The sequence below is a fragment of the Corythoichthys intestinalis genome, chromosome 16 (assembly GCF_030265065.1).
Source record: "Corythoichthys intestinalis isolate RoL2023-P3 chromosome 16, ASM3026506v1, whole genome shotgun sequence".
Classification (NCBI taxonomy): domain Eukaryota; kingdom Metazoa; phylum Chordata; class Actinopteri; order Syngnathiformes; family Syngnathidae; genus Corythoichthys; species Corythoichthys intestinalis.
Genome location: NC_080410.1, coordinates 43,655,663 through 43,668,932, shown reverse-complemented (window position 1 = coordinate 43,668,932; position 13,270 = coordinate 43,655,663). Strand labels below are relative to the sequence as shown.

Here is a 13,270-nt window from a genome sequence, read left to right as displayed (position 1 = left end):
AGATGAAGTTGTTCAGTTTGACAGACAGAAAACAAAGCAATTGTGCATTTGAAAGCTTTTTACTTCCTTCACTTTTGACAATTTGTAAAGCTGTAACATACATACAGTATGTCCACGTCTGTTCAAAACAACACACGTTTTAACAATAAAACACTTGACACAAAACGATTGGTATTCAAACGTCTAACTAGTCTAATCAATATGTAAATTTAGTAGATTAAGTTAGTCTAACTAGCTTACATGCTACAAATGCTAACGTACAGTGGGGCAAATAAGTATTTAGTCATCCACTAATTGTGCAAGTTCTCCCACTTAAAAATATTAGAGAGGCCTGTAATTGTCAACATGACAGAATGTGGAAAACCCCCCAGAAAATCACATTGTTTGATTTTGATTTTTTTTGTGTACATCTTTTTATTTGAGCTTTGGAATACATTGACATGATTTAATAGTTCTCAGCCACATCTAAGATAACAGATCAGATAGTCTTTTTCATGGCATATTTGATGTAGATAGGAGAGAAAAAAATAAAATAAAATAAAATAAAAATATTAACAAAGGATAGGTTGATAACAACACTGTCCTTGCCATGAGAAAAACAAAAAACAAAACAGGAGTTATGTTTGGCTGTATCGTGAGCAAGTCCTCATCTATTTGTTTGATTTTCAAATAAATTATTTGCAAATCATGGTGGAAAATAAGTATTTGGTCAATACTAAAAGTTTATCTCAATACTTTGTTATGTAACCTTTGTTGGCAATAACGGAGGCCAAACGTTTTCTGTAACTCTTCACAAGCTTTTCACACACTGTTGCTGGTATTTTGGCCCATTCCTCCATGCAGATCTCCTCTAGAACAGTGATGTTTTGGGGCTGTCGTTGGGCAACACGGACTTTCAACTCCCTCCACAGATGTTCTATGGGGTTGAGATCTGGAGACTGGCTAGGCCACTCCAGGACCTTGAAATGCTTCTTACGAAGTCACTCCTTTGTTTGCCCTGCCCTTTGGGATCACTGTCATGCTGAAAGACCCAGCCATGTCTCATCTTCGAAGCCCTTCATGATGGAAGGAGATTTTCACTCAAAATCTCTCGATACATGGCCCCATTCATTCTTTCCTTTACACAGATCAGTCGTCCTGGTCCCTTTGCAGCAAAACAGCCCCAGAGCATGATGTTTCCACCCCCGTGCTTCACAGTGGGTATGGTGTTCTTCGGATGCAATTCAGTATTCTGTCTCCTCCAAACACGAGAACCTGTGTTTCTACCAAAAAGTTCTATTTTGGTTTTATCTGACCATAAGACATTCTCCCAGTCCTCTTCTGGATCATCCAAATGCTCTCTAGCGAACCGCAGACGGGCCTGGAAGTGTACTGGCTTCAGCAGGGGGACACGTCTGGCAGTGCAGGATTTGAGTCCCTGGCGGCACATTGTGTTATGGATAGTAGCCTTTGTTACTGTGGTCCCAGCTCTCTGTACGTCATTCACTAGGTTCCCCCGTGTAGTTCTGGGATTTTTGCTCATCGTTCTTGTTATCATTTTGACGCCACGGGGTCAGAGCTTGCATGGAGCCCCAGATCGGGGGAGATTATCAGTGGTCTTGTATGTCTTCCATTTTCTAATAATTGCTCCCACTGTTGATTTCTTTACACCAAGCGTTTTACCTATTGCAGATTCAATCTTCCCAGCCTGGTGCAGGTCTATAATTTTGTCTCTGGTGTCCTTCGACAGCTCTTTGGTCGTGGCCATAGTGGAGTTTGGAGTGTGACTGACTGGGTTGTGGACAGGGGTCTTTTATACCGATAATGAGTTAAAACAAATGCCTTGATATAGGTAACGAGTGAAGCCTCGTTAGACCTCGTTAGAAGAAGTTAGACCTCTTTGACAGCCAGAAATCTTGCTTGTTTGTAGGTGACCAAATACTTATTTTCCACTCTAATTTGAACATAAATTGTTTAAAAATCCAACAAAGTGATTTTCTGTTTTTTTTTTTACATTCTGTCTCTCATGGTTGAGGTTTACCAATGTTGACAATTACAGGCCTCTCTAATCTTTTCAAGTAGGAGAACTTGCACAATTGGTGGTTGACTAAATACTTATTGGCCCCACTGTATTTACAATTTTTGTGGCAAATCGCTCAAACGTAACTCCAGAAACTGTAGCTCTAAACTTAATTACAAATACATAAACAAACATATATTAGCTGAAGCAACTTACAGCCTTATGTGGCCTTAACCATAGCGCATAATCCTTTACCCATGTGAAATGTCTGAGTGCTCCTGTATGGAAGCATTATTGAACGACAGTCCAGCCAGACCCAACGTTGCCACCAGAGGGCAGTGTATCCTCCACCATTAAACAAAATACTTTTGGACTTTTTGGATAGCTATTTTGAAATTTTCAAGCGTTAATTCAGACTTGCGCAGAAATTCGGGTCACATCACCAGCGTAGGAACGGAACTCGTTCGTAGCCCGGGGACTACCTATTGTCAAATCTTATTTGAACCAGGATGAGTTTGTGTTACAGCGTCACTGATGGCGATAGACGTCAATGGCAGCCTATGAGTTCATTTATAAAATAACATTATCATTAAACAGTGAGAAGGTTGTTAATCTGTAGATAGCAAGAGTGAGAGGAAAACACAACTGCGAGCCTATGTGCATTTTTTGAGGCTTGTAAAATATCTACAGAGACAACGCCTGTATGTATCGTATTTTTTGTCTTGTTGTTGTGTGTTTCCACTCGCGATCGGACACTTAAAGCCAGTTGTGTAGTTGTTTGGATGATGTGCGGGCGCTAGCGAACGCATGCTAACCGTTTGTGAATGTCATAACTGTATTAGCAGCTAATCAGCGCGGATTTGTGTTGTTGGGAACATGTTTGTTACTGAGGACGAAGCTGCTTGTTTTATTCCTATTTTTAGTTTCATTCTTCAAGTTATGACGTTAGGATCAACAGCAAAATAAAGTAAAAAAATCATACTGATGTACTGCATCGTCATTTGGGAGTTTAGCTCGCTGTGTAGCCAGAACTGATCCGTAGCGTCTTGGTGAGGACAGTACAGCTGCATTTAAGTGATTCCAGTAAATGGTATCGGCGCCTTATTTTTTGGTACTCGCCGATATCGATACCACCATTTTGGTCCGGATTGGTGCCTCCTGCCGATACTGGTATCAGTATCGGTGAAACATTAATTGTAATAGTAGTATTAGTGGTGGTTAGGGTTGCATTATGCATCCACTTGATGGAGCTGTGCTAAAGGAAACATGCCACGATTAACTAAAACTGACATATAAGGCGCAGGAGATTAAAAGGCGCATTAAGAAATTTGATGGTTTTTAGTTGCAATTTATCGTGTGGAAAATACGGTACATTAAAGCTTTTAGAACAGTGGGAAAGTTGTTGATGTGTTCTTTAGTTTTAGCGCAGTTACTGCGTGCTCATTTTAAAGTTCATTTTAAGAGCAGACCTTGTTCGTATAGCACCGTCAATTGAAGCTCTTTGAAATCTCTTTAAAATTAGTATTTCATTTTTACAATTCCTCTCCCATTCACACTCTCCTAATCAGTAAAATGTTCAAGTTTTAGGCGACATTTTTGACCCTGTGGGACGACCACTGATGGGAACTCTTGGTGAGCCTTGAAGAGCCTGTGGGGGTGGGAGCTCCTATTTCTTTAGCGACGCCTGTGATTGAGGCTGATTGAGGCTCTTTAGGAGGCCACCGGCTGCATTACAAGGAGCTTGGAGTACCCCTCACGCGACCGTATACCGCTTTCTCTGTCCTCTCTGGACCTTAGGACAAAGGCAGGAGGATGTCGGTTATGGGATCTAGGGGTGGGAACCTTTGGCTACCTCAAGATATGATTTGTGATACAAATGGTATTGGTGATCGCATGACAATTATCGATACATTGGTCAGGAAATCAATCTACAAGTAAGAAACAGAAAAACAATCTATTTTCATACTTCTGCTGCGAATTAGAAGGTTATTACTTTTAGACATCCAATCCGTTTGAATTGGGAAGATGGCATCCTCCCACTTCAAACGGATTGGACGTCTATGACCGTCAGTTGCAGCCAATGCCATGCAACGAGTTAATTTTGGGGCATTTCCTGTTCATTTTTCGGCGACGTAAAAGACAGGGTTTCTGCAGGTTTCAAAAGGCCAAACTTAAGACTTTCAAAGTCTTTTTCTAAGACTATATAGGGTACCGTTTAAGACTAATTTCTACGGAGCCCCCCGGGTGCCAGGGTAGAAAAAAATAAAAAAATCATAGCTAATCTGTACCCACAGATTACTAATCTGTACCCACAGTTTACTAAACTGTACCCACAGTTTAGCAATCTGTACCCACAGATTACTAAACTGTACCCACAGTTTAGCAAACTGTACCCACAGTTGACTAATCTGTACCCACAGATTACTAAATGATACCCACAGTTTTCTAATCTGTACCCACAGATTACTAAACTGTACCCACAGATTACTAATCTGTACCCACAGTTTAGCAATGACCCGGAAACTGTAGTCATCAATGTTTGGCAGGGACTCCAAACTCCGAGGGACCGACCGAGCAAGCACCTGGACCTGCACCTTTTGCCCTCTGCGAACAAAGGGGTTTTAAAAGGTAACTGTTGCACATTTTCTTTGGTAGCTGTCTACATTTTCAGGTGTCATCAATCAATATGGCATGTTGTGTATTAGTAGCTGCTAATGCGAACGAAGAATGCGGGTGGCTGTGGAAGCTTTTTTTTTTTCCTACAAACGTGCTGGTATAGATGTAATTATTTTTTTCAGGACGTATGAGGGCAGGATCCCCAGTTTTTAAAAACCTTGCTTGGTGTAGACATGGCCTAAGACGAAAATTGAAAGGGCTGCTAAAAACAACACTTTCTCTTGAATGGCACACTGTTCCTTAGTTTAAAAAAAAAAAAAAAAAATTTGTAATACCTTTTTAAAACGCTATATGGAGCATATTGATAACATTTTGGGCTACAAAGTATCACGATATACAGTGTATCACATAAGTGAGTACACCCCTCGCATTTCTGCAGATATTTAAGAATATCTTTTCATGGGACTACACTGACAAAATGACACTTTGACACAATGAAAAGTAGTCTGTGTGCAGCTTATATAATAGAGTTAATTAATTTTCCCCTCAAAATATAGCCATTAATATCTAAACCCCTGGCAACAAAAGTGAGTACACCCCTTAGAAACTACGTACATCCCTAAATGTCCAAATTGAGTACTGCTTGTCATTTTCATGTGAGTCGTTACAGGAGTGCTGTCAGCATTGCGGCAGAGATTGAATAGGTGGGGGGTCAGCCTGTTAGTGCTCAGACCATACGCTGCACTCTACATCAAATTGGTGTGTATGGCTGTCACCCCAGGAAGAAGCCTCTTCTGAAGACGGTACACAAAAAATCCCGCAAACAGTTTGCTGAAGACATGTCAACAAAGCACATGGATTACTGGAACCATGTCCTATGGTTTGATGAGACAGGCGGGCGTTCTTGTGTACCGTCTTCAGAAGAGGCTTCCTCCTGGGGTGACAACTAGGGTTGTTCCGATCATGTTTTTTTGCTCCCGATCCGATGCCGATCATTTTAGTTTGAGTATCTGCCGATCCCGATATTTCCCGATCCGATTGCTCTTTTTTTTTTTTTTGCTCCTGATTCAATTCCAATCATTCCCGATAATTTTTCCCAATCATATACATTTTAGCAATGCATTAAGAAAAAAAAAAAGAATAAAACTCGGACTAATATGTACATTCAACATACAGTTCGTAAGTACTGTATTCGTTTATTATGACAGTAAATCCTCATGATGGCATTTACATTATTAACATTCTTTCTGTGAGAGGGATCCACGGATAGAAAGACTTGTAATTCTTAAAGGATAAATGTGACTTTGTATATTGTGACTAAATATTGCCATCTAGTGTATTTGTTGAGCTTTCAGTAAATGATACTGAAGCCATTTAACCTCTGCCCAGATGCATGATGGGAAGTGCAACCATGACTGTGCTTAGTGGTACCAATTGATTTATCTTCTCTGCGTTGGGAAATAACATCGGATGTTAAGAAAAATATCAACTACTACCTTCCTTCCCCACATTGCTTCCCACGATATTTCTAATTGTTGAGAGAGGGAATGTAAGTCTTTAGCCAATTAAAAAAAGGCTTCAAAGGCTGCCCCAATTCTCTTTACTCATTTTGCGTGGCCTTTTAGCTCTATTTATACGTAAAACGGTGCCATTATAAATTGAAGGCAACAATGTGTGAGTGGGTAGTGCAGCGCATGCGTTAATTGCTTTAAATATTATAATGTTATTACTGCTGTTAACGTGATAAATTTGTTAACCCTACTATAAGCCAAAACTAAAGACTCTGGATGAGTGTAAGACATTTTGTCTGTAACGTTAAATACAATTAGAAAACGATTTAATAAAATATATATATACTGTATATATGGCGGAAAACACTCAGGTGACTTGAAGTTCCGCTCTGAGACCCCCAATTTGACCAGAATTCAAAATTGTCCGATATGCACGTGTGATACATCATTGGAAAGCTTAAAATCTCAATTTTCTTGGGGAAGAAAATTTTTGAACCGGAGGGCATTTAAAAAAAAAAAAAAAAATGTTAAACAGCAAAACCCTATCTGGTGGTGAGAACACGCGAGAGCAGAATTACAGACGCCATGACTTTAACGAGATATTATCGTGTACTTATCTTGTTTTGATCTGAAAACTCCATGTAGCATGTATCACGGAGTGTCAAGACACAGCTGTGAATGGCCACAGCTGGATTTTCTTGGGATTTTATGAGTGAAACATGGTAATATAACAAGGGTTTCGCGATGCAGAAATCGCAGACATCAAGGAGTAGTTGAGATGTTCATATCATATATTTACCCTTTTAAATGTTGGTTTTAAATTTTTCTTTGTTTAGATCTATTAGCTATCATCTGACATATCGGAGAAAATGCGATAGTAACAATAAAAATACAATTAAGCGATAGTTATGAGGAAGATATCCGTGACTTTTTTTTTTACAGATACCAGTTTTTTCATTGTGACGTAATTTTTGTAAAAGTTTAAAATATGCTAGTGAATAATTTTTTTAAGTCGTTTTTTTTTTTTTAAACGAAATATTAGACATCAATTAATGATTCTAAGCTAAAAATGACATTTTGAATAATAAATATGATTACTTGTTTTCATGGCTGGGTTGAAACAAAAACGGTTGTGCGACGTCTGTAAACTGGGGTTTTCAGGGTAAAACGGGCAAATTAAAAGCTTAATGTGCCATGAATCTGCTATGCCAGCTTATAGACATATTGTTGTATCAAACACAACAGTTGTTTTCGCTTAAAATACAGCAGTTTCTTTTAAAGAGTAGTGCAAGAACAGAAACTGCTTTTTCAGTCTTGACTGTGTTGTTCGCCATATATATTAAAAAAGGCATGTCCGATATTTTTTTGCCGATTTCGATACTTTGAAAATGACGTGATCAGACCTGATCATCTTTAGTGACAACCATGCACACCAATTTGATGTAGAGTGCGGCGTATGGTCTGAGCACAAACAGGCTGACCCCCCACCTCTTCAATCTCTGCAGCAATGCTGACATCATTCCTGTAATGAGTCACATGAAAATGACCAGCAGTACTCAATTTGGACATTTAGGGATGTACGTAGTTTCTAAGGGGTGTACTCACTTTTATTCCCAGGGGTTTGGATATTAATGGCTATATTTTGAGTTATTTTGAGGGAAAAATAAATTAACTCTAGTAGGCTATATGAGCTGCACAGAGACTACTTTTCATTGTGTCATTTTGTCAGTGTTGTCCCATGAAAAGATATACTTAAATATCTGCAGAAATGCGAGGGGTGTACTCACTTTTGTTATACACTGTATCCCCTTTTCGATATATTTTCACACTCCGAATGGGAACGGCTGCAGGTTTCACTTTTTCATGAGCCGTAAAGACGAAAAGATGGCGGTGACACACTGTAGAAAGAAGAAAGAGGAGGACGAGGGTGTGCAAATTGACGCCGCCTTCGTAACGGACCATCTGAGAGATAAACCGATGGAGGAAAGATGAATGGAAAAGTACAAGAAAGACGCTGATGAAGGGGTATTAATAATGAGGCGAGGATGACAAGTGAACCTGGAGACGTGTTGGCTGGACAAACAAGCGAGAGAGAAAAGTCCAAAAGAAAAATCCTGGCGTGAGCGGGACGATGAGATGATACGGTGAAGTTCTGTTGGTTTAGACACCGAGTGCTTATTAGAGGAGAGAAATGAACTCATGGCCGGCTTATCTCTCATGGAGTGTTTTGGAAGGGGTGGGGGCAGTGTGTGTGTGCGTAATTCAGCCTGGTGTCATCACGTGGACATCTAGAAGGATTTTAGAGTTTTTGGTTATAAACGAGAGAGACAGAAAGAAGAAAGAAGATAAAGGGGGGATCTGGACGTCATGAGCACACAACACAAGGTGCCGGGTTAGAGGAGGGATTATGGAGGAAGGGCGGGGGAGGAGGAGGAGGAAGGGGCGAGCTGTGGTTTTTATGTTCATAGCGGTCGTTACCTTTTTGATCCACTTCTATTCAAGCGTCGGAAAAAAGAGGGAGACAGAGAGATAAAAATAGACAGACAGCGGAGGGAGGGAGGGAGAGAGAGAGGGAGGGAAAGGAAAACCAAAGGGGGAAAAAAAAGAGAGATTAAATAAAACGCTGGCCTTTCTCTCGCCTAACTTATATTGTCTGCGTTATGATTCTCAAGGCCACTGAAATGTGAGGAGGAGAAGGAGAAAATGGCCTCACCTAGCTCGGATAATTCAACTTCATGGGAAAAAAAACCCTCCCTCCCAACCCACGAACACCGCAAATCTCGCACACTCTCGACCCGACCTCCGCCCCTCTGGATTTGCCACACCCCTTCCCAAAGGTGCGGCGCCTGGAAGACCTGCTTGGGGGGAAAAAAAAAGATCGCGGCGTGGCTCCTCTTCAGCTGGGGAGGAAAAAGAAGACAGAAAAGAGAGAAAAGATGGAGATGCCAGGTGGCCAGAGATGCCAAATCATGCATAGTAGAGGTTAAAATAAATAAATAAATACAATACAATACAATTAAAAATCAGGACTCTTAAAATAATTAGAAATACGTGGTAACACTTTATCGGCATCATTAGGCATAATTATAATTCATCATCATAGTTATGACATGACGTTGTCATGACCATGAATAAACACTTATGACAGATGCTATTACAATGGGACAAATAAGTATTTAGTCAACCACCAATTGTGCAAGTTCTCCTACTTGAAAAGATTAGAGAGGCCAGTAATTGTCAACATGGGTAAACCTCAACCATGAGAGACAGAATGTGGGGAAAAAAACAGAAAATCACTTTGTTGGATTTTTAAATAATTTATTTCAAATTAAAGTGCAAAATAAGTATTTGGTCACCTACAAACAAGCAAGTTTCTGGCTGTCAAAGAGGCTTCGTCTAACTTCTTCTAACGAGGTCTTACAAGGCTCCACTCGTGTATTAATGGCACCTGTTTTAACTCATTATCGGTATAAAAGACACCTGTCCACAACCCTAGTCAGTCACACTCCAAACTCCACTATGGCCATGACTAAAGAGCTGTCGAAGGACACCAGAGACAAAATTGTAGACCTGCACCAGGCTGGGAAGACTGAATCTGCAATAGGTAAAACGCTTGGTGTAAAGAAATCAACTGTGGGAGCAATTATTAGAAAATGGAAGACATACAAGACCACTGATAATCTCCCTCGATCTAGGGCTCCATGCAAGATCTCACCCTGTGGCGTCAAAATGATAACAAGAACGGTGAGCAAAGATCCCAGAACCACACGGGGGACCAAATGAATGACCTACAGAGAGCTAGGACCACAGTAACAAAGGCTACTATCAGTAACACATGCGCCGCCAGTGACTTATATCCTGCACTGCCAGACGTGTCCCCCTGCTGAAGCCAGTAATCGTCCAGGCCCGTCTGCGGTTCGCTAGAGAGCATTTGGATGATCCAGAAGAGGACTGGGAGAATGTCTTATGGTCAGATGAAACCAAAATAGAACTTTCTGGTAGAAACACGGGTTCTCGTGTTTGGAGGAGAAAGAATACTGAATTGCATCTGAAAAACACCATACCCACTGTGAAGCATGGGAGTGGAAACATCATGCTTTGGGGCTGTTTTTCTGCAAAGGGACCAGGACGACTGATCTGTGTAAAGCAAAGAATGAATGGGGCCATGTATCGAGAGATTTTGAGTGAAAATCTCCTTCCATCAGCAAGGGCATTGAAGATGAGAATTGGCTGGGTCTTTCAGCATGACAATGATCCCAAACACACAGCCAGGGCAACAAAGGAGTGGCTTCGTAAGAAGCATTTCAAATTCCTGGAGTGGCCTAGCCAGTCTCCAGATCTCAACCCCATAGAAAATCTGTGGAGGGAGTTGAAAGTCCATGTTGCCCAACGACAGCCCTAAAATATCACTGCTCTAGAGGAGATCTGCATGGAGGGATGGGCCAAAATACCAGCAACAGTGTGTGCAAAGCTTGTGAAGAGTTACAGAAAACGTTTTGCCTCCGTTATTGCCAACAAAGGGTACATAACAAAGTATTGAGATGAATTTTTGCATTGACTAAATGCTTATTTTCCACCATGATTTGCAAATAAATTCTTTAAAAATCAAACAATGTGCTTTTCTGTTTTTCCCCCCACATTCTGTCTCTCATGGTTGAGGTTTACCCATGTTGACAATTACAAGCCTCTCTAATATTTTCAAGTGGGAGAACTTGCACAATTAGTGGTTGACTAAATGCTTATTTGCCCCACTGTAAGTGTCATTTAGCAAATGATGCCACTTTTGAATGGATGTAAAAGATGCGGACTAGAAATAAATGGCGTTAATGACAAAATTTGCCTGATAACAATCCGTCATAAACATTCATTAATTCTTATGACAGTGTCATGTCATAATTGTGTCGGTCTTATTTTATGACGACACCATCAAATAAAGTGTTACCAGAGTAGGGTAGGGTAGCCAAATAATTTACTCGAGTAAGATTAGCATTACTTCAGAATAATATTACTCAAGTAAAAGTACAAGTAAAAAAGTATTTGGTAAAAAGAATGCTCAAGCAATGAGTGACATTTTGAATAACTGCTTACATTTTTGTTTTTTTTTTAAAAGATGGTTTTCTTTTTTTCTCAACACAAAGTTATCTATATGTACTGTTGTTGTAATGATACTGTACAATAACCCATTACATATCCACATTAAGCCAAAAAATATACAAAAAAAAAAAAGGGGGTCGGGGATTCATTGAATTCTGCCGAGTGGGAAAAAAAAAAGACAGAAATGAAGCCTTTTTCGTCCAAAGAGCATGGTGCCCTCTAGTGGAGAAAAAAGTTCCTAGTTTGAATAGTAAATAGTTCTTTCATAGTTACTATTATGACATTAAAAGGATCATATCTCGTCATATCATATATTTATATCATATATCGATTTTCTAAGGTCAATCGGCGTCAAATAAAAACTGGGACAGAGGCTTAAACCCTTAAACATGTAACGATTCTTGTGTAGACCAAAGTAGCGAAGTAAGAATAGCGTTTTGACTTCACAAATCTACTCATGTAAAAGTTAAAATTATGGCTTAGTAAAACTACTCTTAGAAGTACCGTATTGGCCCGAATATAAGACAGTATTTTTTGCATTGAAATAAGAATGAAAAAGTGGGGGTCGTCTTATATTCGCGGTCTAGACATTATACCCATTCATGACGCTAGATGGCGCCAGATATCATTGAAACAATGTTCTGTCATGACAGATCTAAGCTACTCTCAAGTTTAACCAGTTTGCATTATTTAATTGCAATGTTTTTCCTTATTAAATTTGTTTCAAGGCTAGTTACAGTTAGACTTCACTTCGATGTTTAATGCAGTTATTGCAATTTTGTTGTTTTATCACAATAGATTGGTTTATTTACATGTCAAATACCAGAACCCATTCATTTACGAATGTGATTGCACTTTAGTTTGCATATTTAAATGTTCAGATATTAAGATTTGAATGAGGCAAAATAACATGCTTTTTCTCTCAAATACAGTGGGGAGAACAAGTATTTGATACACTGCCAATGGGAAAATCCATTGGCAGTGTATCAAATACTTGTTCTCCCCACTGTATATTGTTATAATCATTTGTTTCAGATGTACTGTAATTATTTTCTGTATGAAAATTAATTTGGTGTTCAAACTTGAGTCTTGAAAAAGAGGGGGTCGTCTTATAATCACGGCCGTCTTATATTTGGGCCAATACGGTACATTTTTCTCAAAAAGTTAATAATAATAAGTAACTATAACTGAGTGCATGTAACACATTACTACCCACCTCTGAGTGTTACCGATACGTGTAAAGAAATATGTGCCAGACCAAAAAAAATCAGTGTAAATAAGTGCATTTTACAGTAATTAATAAATAACTATTTAATAATTTGTTCATAAACATTTATATTTTCTGATTAGGTTACAAATTTAATGTTACGCACCTGATTAAAATATGTTATTTTACAAATATTTCTCTTATCAAAATCTATACAGGTAGTCCCCGGGTTACAACGTACCTGACTTGCGTGATTTCGGCTTTACGACGGCGAAGTGTCGTCCGCCATTTTTGTCTCCAATTGTGGTCAAATGCTTCGGGCGAGTTGATGTGATTGTTTTTGATGATGTGCGGATGCTAACTGATACATGCTAATCGTGTGTGTGGACTGTTATTGCTGTATACGCAAATTTAAATTGCTGTTATTGAAAATGAAACAGATTTAATTTCAGTTTCATTCTACAAGTGTTGCAGCTGAATAAAGTCAGCAAACCACTCGTCATTTCGGAGCTTAGCTCGCTGTCTACCAAGGACTTAACTCCAACGTCTTAGCGAGGACAGTACAATGACTTAAAATACGTGTTGTTGGATAGTTATTTTGAGATTCAGGAAGTATTTAGGGGTACTACTTAATTCCAATTAAGGCGGAAATTCGGAATACGTCGCCAGTTTAGTAAAGGAACTCGTTCGTAACCCAGCGACTACCTGTATAAATATTTTAATGAACAATTTAATCCATAGGTTTTTAGATTCTAAAATATTATTTACAATATACAATTAACAAATTAACCATTGATTTAATGACACAAATAAAATGTCATATTTTAAGATGCCCAATAAATC

General features: G+C 39.2%; 1 protein-coding gene across 9 annotated transcripts in view; it reads right to left on the bottom strand.

The window, feature by feature from the left end:
- LOC130932163 (adhesion G protein-coupled receptor L1-like) overlaps positions 1–13,270 on the bottom strand; it is a 510,564-nt gene that overhangs the window by 155,284 nt on the left and 342,010 nt on the right. The window contains exon 1 of one of the 9 annotated variants that reach the window (XM_057861615.1): positions 8,605–8,844. The exons of the other annotated variants lie outside the window; for them this stretch is intronic. The gene's annotated coding sequence lies outside the window, so the exon portion shown is untranslated. Of the gene's footprint in view, positions 1–8,604; positions 8,845–13,270 lie in introns of those variants that run through there. 9 annotated transcript variants of the gene reach the window in all.